Source organism: Bos taurus, chromosome 10 (genome assembly GCF_002263795.3).
Source record: "Bos taurus isolate L1 Dominette 01449 registration number 42190680 breed Hereford chromosome 10, ARS-UCD2.0, whole genome shotgun sequence".
NCBI classification, from domain to species: Eukaryota; Metazoa; Chordata; class Mammalia; order Artiodactyla; family Bovidae; genus Bos; species Bos taurus.
The window spans coordinates 73343085-73353856 of record NC_037337.1 but is presented as its reverse complement, the minus strand read 5'-3'; the positions used below and the strand labels follow the sequence as shown (position 1 = coordinate 73353856).

The 10772-nt window shown below is 42.3% G+C and overlaps 1 long non-coding RNA gene across 1 annotated transcript; it reads left to right on the top strand.

Annotated features, from left to right (window-relative positions):
- The first annotated feature begins 1566 nt into the window (after nt 1–1566).
- On the top strand, nt 1567–9100 carry LOC132346394 (uncharacterized). Its single transcript, XR_009496227.1, has 2 exons — nt 1567–1919; nt 7244–9100. It is a non-coding gene; the product is annotated as an uncharacterized lncRNA (long non-coding RNA).
- Nucleotides 9101–10772: the final 1672 nt, after the last annotated feature.

Sequence of the window (10772 nt, the reverse complement as noted above, 5' to 3'; positions counted from 1 at the left end):
CCAGGACTGAACCCAGGTCTCTTACGTATCCTGCATTGGCAGGTGGGTTCTTTAACATTAGGGCCACCTAGGAAGCCCCTCCAAGGCTGGGGAGGGATTATAAGTCAGCTCTTAGGAGCAAGTTCTGGCACCTTCCTATCCGACTCCACCATCATTTTAAGAATGTTTATTTAAACTTTTAGTACAGTATCGATTTCTTAAATATTTAGAAATACATCACCTCACAGTTTAAATTGTGTTGCTATTGTTGCTACTCTTCCCCTAATTCATTTGTGAGGGACATTTTCAGAACTGTGGTTCCAGATTGCCAATTCCCAGCTCTTCTGCAAAGGGAGACATGTCTGGAAACAGACTGGGAGCAATGGCAATAATCTCCATTCCCAGATAACTGCATGATTTCTTTACCCCAGATGCTACCACAGTTTACTGCATAGAATCCATTTCTATCAACAGGGCTGAATTCACAGAGCAGGAACTGTTGTCCATATTATACGTGAGGAGATGTGGCATAAAGAGGTCACAGAACTTGCCCACAGCCACACAACTAATAAACGGCTGTGTCAGGCTTAAAACCCAAGTTGGCCTGACTCCAGAGCCCAGGGTCTGAGCCACCACACCACGCTGCCCAAAGCAGATCCCTCTAGATCACCAAGTGGATCAGGAATATGAGTGGACTTCACAAGGACTTAGGGCTTCCTGGGTAGCTCAAATGGTAAAGAATCTGCCCGAAGTGCAAGAGACCTGGGTTCAACCCCTGAGTTGGGAAGATCCCCTGGAGAAGAGCACGGCAACCCACTCCAGTACGCTCGCCTGGAGAATTCCATGGACAGTGGAACCTGACGGGCTACAGTCCATAGACTCGCAAAGAGTCGGACACGACTGAGCGACTAACACACTCACAGGGCCTTGGAAACCCCTGAGCTTGTGTATAAATTTTCTGTGTCTGTACAGATTTTTATCTTTGTCTGTATTTTTTCCTGGGGAGAAGTTCTCTATATTTCATTAGATTTATTTGGAACAAGAAAAATAAAATTTCATCTGGATTCACAATTATGCTAGTGTTTGTTGACTGGTTACCAAGTCTGATTCTAAGCACTTAACATGTATTAAATCCTTTAATCCTGGCAATAACTCTGAGCCACTAGCACTATTATCCCCATTTTATGATCAAAGAAACTGAGACACAGAGAGGCTGTCACTTGCCCAGGTCACACAGCCAACCACGGTGCAGGGATCCTATCCAGGCAAGTCCCTAGCATCTATGCTCTTTTTAGACCACAGCGAAGAATGCCTTCTTCACAGATCTTCCAATGTTTCGTGCATTTCCCTCCCTGAACCTGAGATGTTATCTCCCTGTTTCTATACACGATTTATGTAGTAGTTTTTCCTTCCCCCCTTAAAGTTATTAATAAACTGGCTATGGATCTTACAAGAAGACATCCCAGAATAAAAATTAGCAACTGCCCCCAGGAGGATTAGTCATATTAGTGATTCACACTACCATAAAAACTATTTTAAAAGACTGTCATCCCTCTGGTTTGAAATCTGCACAAGTTCTTCATGGAGTTGGGGTTCTGAGTTAAAAGGAGGTCCTTTTGGTGGGGGTAGGGACAGAGAAGTGACCAGGAGGTGAAAGGGGATCCCACTGACAGTCACTGAGCATATGGGCGTGGCCAGAGTTTACATATACCTACTCTGCATCTGTGAGTACACACTTCTGTTCTAAATATGGACCAAGACACACTTGACTTATATGCATTGATTAAGATGAATGAAGTTTGAATGATGTGATACTTTCTCTGCACCTTTTGAGATAATGAGACACAACCTAAACTGTTCCCGAATGGCTTTCATGGATTACTGTGTATGAAGACTAAACACACTTCATGGTTTTTCCCTTTACAGATGGAAAAATAGAGGTAAGAGCATCGGGCTACTTGTTCGGGGGATTCTAGGGGGTTTAATATAAAGCTAAGAAGAGAGTTATGACTTTCCTCTCCCTGCTGAGGAATTAGCATTTTCCTGATTAAGTGACATTGAGACCAAAGACTGAAATAACAGAGCCTCAGAGATGAGAATTGAGTCTGCCCCAGGGTCCAGATGAAGTGAAAGATGAAACAGGAAGCAAGTGCACTTACAGCGTGAGGCCTTGGCCAGCACCAACAGCCTTCATGGTTTAGGCTGAGCGGGTGTGGGAGAAAGGCCTGAAAAATACACGCTAGGCTGGCTTTCGAGAAAAGAAGATCTTATAGTGTTTTTTTCTCTGAATGTTCAAATTCTGGCAGACTCCTACTTTCAGACCCATTAAAATTCAGGAAGGGAAAAACGAAAAAAATTGAAACCGTTTTCAAAGACGAAAAAGAAAACAACAAACACACCCACTCTTGCAAAAATAAAATCCCACCCCAAGAAAACCTTTATGAAAATGTTTTTGAGCTTTTAAAAACAGAAGGGGTTGACGTGTCAGTGGGGCACAGCCTGTGGACCATGGAATGACTATGAAATGTGGCATTCCCACCAGCGTCTGGGCATGAGTGTCTTAACTTTGTTTGATCCCTGGAGAAAAACAGCCCTGTTTCCTCCCTGGAAGAAGGAATAGAACCCATTTCTATGGATGGGCTAGATCCCACTGTGTTAATGTGGTTAGGTGGAGTGCGAGGAACAATTTGTTCTAATTCACTGCCTCAAAATAAGAGCCTCTCACTCTGGAAGTTTCCTTTCCAACCCACCCTCCCATGCAATCAACGGTCCAAGCCAAATCCTTCCTTCAGTCTCAGATTTCAGTTATATAAGCTGTTCTATCAAACAGACTCTTTCCAATTCAGACCAGAGTAAAATAGCCATTTATACAAACAGCTAGTGGTTTATGTAACCAGAGCCATTCAGGTGCCTCAGGTGAACAATGGCAGGCGGATTCCGCAGCTCTGAGCTCTGACTATGGTGGAACTTTGTTCCTACAGCTGGACGCCTCCTAAGAGGTCAGTCCTTCCTGCAGTCTCTCTCCAGGTTAAAGAGCATGTTACTTTGCATCCCTTGCAAATTCTTGTTCTTTATAGAGAACAGATTAAGCATTGTAATCTCAGGGATCAATGCTAGATTTTACTCCTGACGTTATGAAACTTGCTGATGATCAAAGCCGTGTATATTCAGAATTTCCATTTGAAAAATACAGAAAAATAAGAAAATTAAACACACCTGTAATTCCACTACCCAGAGTTAGTTACTTTTGACATTTAGTGTATATCCTTCTAGTCTTTCTTCTATGCATATCATATACATACATATCTACATGTACATATAATGTACTATATATGTACACATATATTAAGGTGTACATATATTAAAGTCGTGCACATAGACATAATATTTAAATGAATGATATATTATGACTATACTGGTCATTCTGTGTTTTACCCAACAATGACATCATCATCAACTCATTTTTTATCTTCATTTCTGTTGTCCTTCTAATGCCCCTGTGAGTTATCACCACCCGCATATAGCAGCTCAAATTTAAGGCCTCTGAAGTCTGTGATGTGAAGCCCTACCTTATGTCTCACTGCTGTTAAATGCTGCCCTAAGGAAGGCTTTGAATGACTGTCTGGCATTCCCATTGTATTCTCTCTAAACCATTCCCTCTTTCAGAGTGTTTAGAAAATTTCCATTTGGGGGGCATTCTAAATAATTCTGTGAGGAACATTCTCTAATATAAATATTTATACTACTATTCCCATAGTACAAAATCCTAGCAATGAAAATTCTGGGCCAAGGATATGCCCTTTTTCATGACTTTTTATTATATGCTGCCAAAATGCTTACCAGAAAGTGGAAATGAATTTATATTCCCATCAGCTACTGCTCAATACTCTAACCAAAGTTAGAGTTAGGCTTTTAAAAATATAAATTTTTGTAATTTAAAAAAATGATTAAAAATGAAAGAAAATATCGTTCTCAAGCTGCTCTCCTTAGGAAAACAAAAATACATACAAAAAATGTTTGATAATCTGCCTATTCTCTCATTTACAATTATAACATTTCTAGAAAAAAATCACTGGGGGACTAAAGTATATTTGTGAACTGCTAGGGCTTCCCAGGGGGGTCAGTGGTAAAGAACCCTCCTGCCAATGCAGAGATAGGAGACACGAGTTCAATCCCTGGGTCCAGAAGATTCCCTGGAGGAGGAAATGGCAACCCACTCTGGAAAATTCCATGGACAGAAGAACCTGGCGAGCTATAGTCTATAGGGTCGCAAAGAGTTGGACATGACCCAGCGACTAAGCACACCTCAAACACACACAGAGACACACACATTAGATTGATGTGATTAATTCACCTTCGGCCCCCAAAATATAAACCCTCCAGTTATTTTTTCCCTCCCTGTTTCCCCCTGCCCTGCAGACTCAGCCACAGCTTCTAATCGCCAGTCCTCCACAGGCTCACGGGCAGAGGCAACCTCTAACAACACAGCAGAAGGGAACTTGCAGAATGGGGAGAAAAAAGGGCTCAGGTTCACTGCTGTCAGCAAAAAGCTCCTATAAACAGAGAAACACATTAAGCCCTTCTGTTAATATGCTGTCTAGACTTGAAAAGATTGCTTTTCTCTCTGTCTTCTAAGCTTCAACTTTTGACCTTGTTTCTGTCCTTGTGTCTGTACTGGACTCAAGCAGTTCTTCAACAGTCAATTTACTGAATTACTTGTCACCTAAGCTACTGCAGTGACAGGGTGGGGACATGATCCCTATGAAATGAATGGAAAACTTGACGACACTTGACCCCCGAGGCAGAAAATGCAGGGAGTCCCCCTTCTGGTTTAAGGGTAAAATGATACTCTCCGCAGAAACTGGAGCAGATAATCCCTTTGTTGATTGTGGATGGAATCTTGGAAGGTCCTGGAGGGAGGGTTGAGAAGAAGAGCTTATGAGTTCCACGCTTGGGGATAGAAACCAGTTCCTAGCAACATGAATGTAGGTCTTTTTTTGGACTATGTTTTACTCTGGGACGTTTCTTTTTCCTCTCCACATTCCCAGGGCCTTCATGCTAACAGCTAGGTCCTCAAGTCTCTCTCCAAGACGTAATATTTATTAAGCACTTGATGCATGCCAGGCATTTCTAAGCACTCATCTAACTGTTCTCTTTTAATCCTCCCAACTGCAATATTACAAGGTAGGTACTCTTGTTATTATCATTCCTGTTGTACAGATGGAGAAACTGACACAGTAAGAAGTTATGAAACTACCTGGGTCACAGGGGTTCTGGCAGCCACTGTGGAAGACGGTACGGAGATTCCTTAAAGAACTAGGAATAAAACCACCATATGACCCAGCAATCCTACTCCTAGGCACATACCCTGAGGAAACCAGAACTGAAAAAGACACATGTATCCCATTGTTCACTGCTGCTGCTAAGTCACTTCAGTCGTGTTCGACTTTGTGTGACCCCATAGACGGCAGCCCACCAGGCTCCCCCATCCCTGGGATTCTCCAGGCAAGAACACTGGAGTGGGTTGCCATTTCCTTCTCCAGTGCATGAAAGTGAAAAGTGAAAGTGAAGTTGCTCAGTCATGTCCGACTCTTAGTGACCCCATGGACTCTTAAGACCCACCAGGCTCCTCTGTCCATGGAATTTTCCAGGCAAGAGTACTGGAATGGGGTGCCATTGCCTTCTCCGATTGTTCACTGCAGCATTATTTATAATAGCTAGAACATGAAAGCAACCTGGATGTCCATCGACAGATGAATGGATAAAGAAGTTGTGGTATATATACACAATGGAATATTACTCAGCCATAAAAAGGAACACATGTGAGTCAGTTCTGATGAGGTGGATAAACCTAGAAACTATTATGCAGAGTGAAGTAGGTCAGAAAGATAAAGATAAATATTGTATTCTAATGAATATGTACAGAATCTAGAAATATGGTACTGAAGAATTTATTTACAGGGCAACAGTGGAGAAACAGACATAGAAAATAGACTTATAGATATGGGGAGAGAGGAGAGGGTGAGATGTATGGAAAGAGTAACATGGAAACTTATATTACCATATGTAAAATAGATAGCCAAAGGGAATTTGCTGTATGGCTCAGCAAACTCAAATAGGGGCTCTGTATCAGCCTAGAGGAGTGGGATGGGGAGGGAGATGGGAGGGAGTTTCAAAAGGGAGGGGATATATGTATACTTATGGCTGATCCATGTTAAGGTTTGACAGAAAACAACAAAATTCTGTAAAGGAATTATCCTTCAATAAAAAATAATTAAAAGAAAAGAAGTTATGAAACTAGAAGATCATGAGGGCAGATGTCTGACTCTTAGAGTCACAGGATTAACCAGTGTTCTATGCTGCTAATCAATCTAGATTTGTTGTTGTTGTTCTAGATTTTTTTTCTCCATCAATTAAAAAAATAATTTTTCCCCTTAATCTATCTGAGCCTGGCAGAGTTGGCTGAATTAATCCAATAAACACGTTTAGTCTGCTAATGGCTAATGATGGACTGAAGCGTGACCCGTATCAGTGAACGCATAGTTCTTTAGAACTTTCACAGTTAAAAGACTAGTGGTGACATCCAAGGATATCTGAGAAAGACATGTTGGTGGGAAGGGTTGATGGTAGTAGGAGGTGATGGGGAGATGGGGATAGAATATTCTTCAGTGGGGGACCTCTCTCTATCAGTCAATGGCTCACTCAGCACACAGAACAAGACAAGCCCTGGATGTAATATTTAGGCCTCTATCAGGAATGACCAAAAGCTCAGCTGTTTGTCTCACAAGCAAGTATTTCAGAGAACTCAGAAGCACTTAATGACAACCATCATCTGCCAACCACTGCCAAACACCATGCTCTGTGGGAATCACATAATTCCACAATCTTTCCACAACATCCAGTTTTCCAGCACATTTTTGTGATTAAGGACAGCAAGAGGAGTATGACAGGATTGCCCCATACAAATCTGTCACCCCAACTGGGAACAACCCAATTGAAACATCACAAACCCACAACAAGTTGTCACATCCTTTCTATTTGATTGACCCACAACATCCTGCAAATACTTCCCTCTCCCGACTCTCTCTGGGGCCAGAGCAGATTGTGAAAGAGAAAAGATGACTTGATGAAGGGTGTGGCCAAGAAAAAATATAATCTTTGGCTTGAAGATGTATATTTTGGTCTGGACAAATGTATTTGAAAGATTTTAATGAGTAACGAAGGTTGTGCTGACATTTAGAACAATATTTTTCATGCTTTTTAGGGTGAATTACTAATACAGTAATTCCTGGGTCAGGAAGATCCCCTGGAGAAGGAAAGGGCAACCCACTCCAGTATTGTTGCCTGGAGAATCCCATGGACAGAGGAACCTGGCGGGCTACAGTCCATGAGGTTACAAGAGTCAAACATGACTGAGTGACTTTCTCTACTACTACTACTAACACAGTCCCTGGCTTAGAGAAATGCCTGTTGGTTGAAAGAGCAAGTGAGTACTGAGAACCTGACATGATGTAATTCACCTACAGTTAAGACTGTGCTGAAACAGAGGTGAACCTTTAGTGGGGTCTTGAAGGGACATGAGAGTTGGACTATAAAGAAAGCTGAGCACTGAAGAATTGATGCTTTTGAACTGTGGTGTTGGAGAAGACTCTTGAGAGTAACTTGGACTGCAAGGAGATCAAACCAGTCCATCCTAAAGGAAATCAGTCCTGAAAATTCATTGGAAGGACTGATGCTGAAGCTGAAACTCCAATACTTTGGCTACCCAATGCAAAGAATGGACTCATTTGAAAAGACCCTGATGCTGGGAAAGATTGAAGGTGGGAGGAGAAGGGGACAACAGAGGATGAGATGGTTGGATGGCATCACCGACTTGATGGACATGAGTTTGAGTAAACTCCGGGAGTTGGTGATGAACAGGGAGGCCTGGCGTGCTGCATTCTGTGAGGTCGCAAAGAGTCGGACACGACTGAGCGACTGAACTGAACTGAACTGAACTGAAGGGGCTTCCAGAATTTGATAAATGATTGTCCTTTCGTCAGTCACTTCTATAAGCCACATCAGTTGATACAGGTAATTTGCTTCTCATTAAAAACACTCCCATTCTGGGACTTCCCTGGCAGTCCTGTGGCTAAGACTCTGCATTCCCAATACAGCAGGCCTGGGTTTGATCCCTGGTCAGGGAAGTAGATCCCACATGCTGTAACTAAGAGTTCATATCCCACAACCAAAAAAAAAGAAAGAAAGAAAAATAGACGCTGCATGCCACAATTAAAAGATCCCACATGCTGCAATGAAGATTGAAGATCCTTGGTCCTGCAGCTATGACCCGGTGCAGTCGGATACATATGTACATACTTACAAAAAACACTCCCATTCCTGAGATTATATTTATATTTTTCAAGACTATGAATGTCCACTAAAGATTGTTGTTTTGCCTTGCTTATTTTTATCAGCTGACGGAAAAGAGGAGTTTCCATGTTATGCTGCAGTAACAGGACAGACAATATCTGCTCAGAGGCATCTAGAGCCACCTCCCCCAGAACCTCGGAGAGCTCATGAATGCTATCATGCACCCAGGCTCTTTGCCCCATGACCCCTTCCCCGGGGACAGAGGAGGAGTTCTGTGCCCAGAGTCTTTGTAGTGCATCACTTCTAGACATCAACAGCTGCCCTCTTCAGTCCGTCTGATTCCGGTTATGAAGTGTTTAGCAAGATGCTCTGCTGGGGCCTCATGCCACCCTCTCCACTTGGCAGGTGGCAATTCTGAGGTCCCAGGAGAATGAATTTCTCAAGCCCACAGTGTGGGAGGGAGTGGTAAAACAGAAATCAGTTCAAAGAGTTTTATTTCCCGACAGGAAGTTCCAGAGCTAGGACTACAACGCACACATGCCATTACCAGTCTGTATGCATCAACCCCCCAAACACTGACTGTCCTGTGAGCCACACATTCTTTTTCAGAACTCAGATTAAAACAAAATCCAGTGTAAATCCACTGAAATTTAATGGAGAGAGCATTTTCCTAGCACCAGAGCACTGTGGTATTCACCCTCGTAAAAGTGGATTTTTATGTAGAAGGGTCGCTGTTAAAGCATGATTAAAATGATAGCCTGAAAGCTCAGCAAGCTGGCAAGTGTGTGAGTTGCCTCTGAGAATGTGTGAATGTATCAGAAGGTGAGATCCTGCTGAGAAAGTCTGATGCTGGAGCCTCCACTCAGAGGAACAGTCTTAGCATAAGGTTTGGTGCTCCAAAGGGCCCTGCCAATTTACCAAATACAGATTAAGGAACATGTAAACCCCTCCCCCATTGTGGGCCACTCTTAGGGACTTGCTTCTAAAGAGCTGAGTATGCAAAGCGGGGAGAGGGAAGGAAGTCAATTCTCAACAGAGAAACCTGGTAAACATCACCCCAGCCAGGTGATCAAGGTCAATGTCAACAGCAATAAGTCATGTTGACAGCAGGTACCTGCTAATATGATGTGATGAGAAAAACAGTACAGCTCTGTGGTCTTTGGACTGCAAGGAGATCAAACCAGTTAATCCTTAAAGAAATCAACTCTGAATACTCATTGGTAGAACTGATGCTGAAGCTCTTGGCCAGTACTTTGGCCACCTGGTGCAGAGTTGACTCACTGGTCAAGGCCTTGGTGTTGGCAAAGATTGAAGGCAAAAGGAGAAAGGGATGGCAGAGGATGAGATGGTTAGGTAGCATCACCAACTCAATGGACATGAATTTAAGCAAACTCTGGGAGATAGAGGAGGACAGGGGAGCCTGGTATGCTACAGTCCATGGCATCAGACACGACTTAGCTACTGAACAACCACAACAGATCTGTGGTCTTCCTCTCAGCCTAATTATGAAGAGAACATCAAACAAACCCCCAAAGTGATATTCTATAAAATACCCAACCCAGCACTCCTCAAATCTGTCAGCATCATTAAATACAAGAAAAATCTAGGGAAATGCAACTAAATACCACAATGAGATGTTACCTCACCACTGTCATTCAGAAGACAAGACACAATAGGTGCTGGTGAGGCTGTGGTGAAAAGGGAATCCTTACACATGGTTGGTGGGAATAGAAATTAAGCCAAACCACTGTGGAAAGCAATAGGGAGGTTTCTCAACAAATTAATTCCACCTCTAGTTATATACCCAAAGGAAATGAAAACAAGAGATATATATACTCCCATGTTTATTGCAGCAATTATTCACAATAGCCAAGATATGCACCCAACTCAAATGCCCATCAATGGATGGATGGATAAGAAAGATGTAGTATATACACACAATGGAATATTATTCAGCCATGAGAAAGAAGGAAATCCTTCCATTTGCAATAACATGGATGGACTTTGAGCACATTATGACAAGAAAGATAAGTCAGACAGAAACACTTTTATGTAGAACCTAAAAAGTCAAACTGTAAACAAACAAACAATATAAAATGGTGGTTACCAGGGGAGTTGGGGCAGAGGGATAAGACAGATGGTATTTAATGGTACAAACTTGTAATGAGTACTAAATAAGCCACAAAGATCTAATAGACTGTATATGGAATATAGACAGTAGTATTGTACTGTAAGTATGTAATGTGATAAATATCATTACAATGGAAATCATATTACAATATATAAATAGACCAAAGCAATACCACTCTATAACCTTAAATTTACACAATGTTCTATGTCAGTTCAGTTCAGTTCAGTAGCTCAGTTGTGTCCAACTCTTTGCGAATCCATGAACTGCAGCACGCCAGGCATCCCTGTCCATCACCAACTCCCAGAGTTCA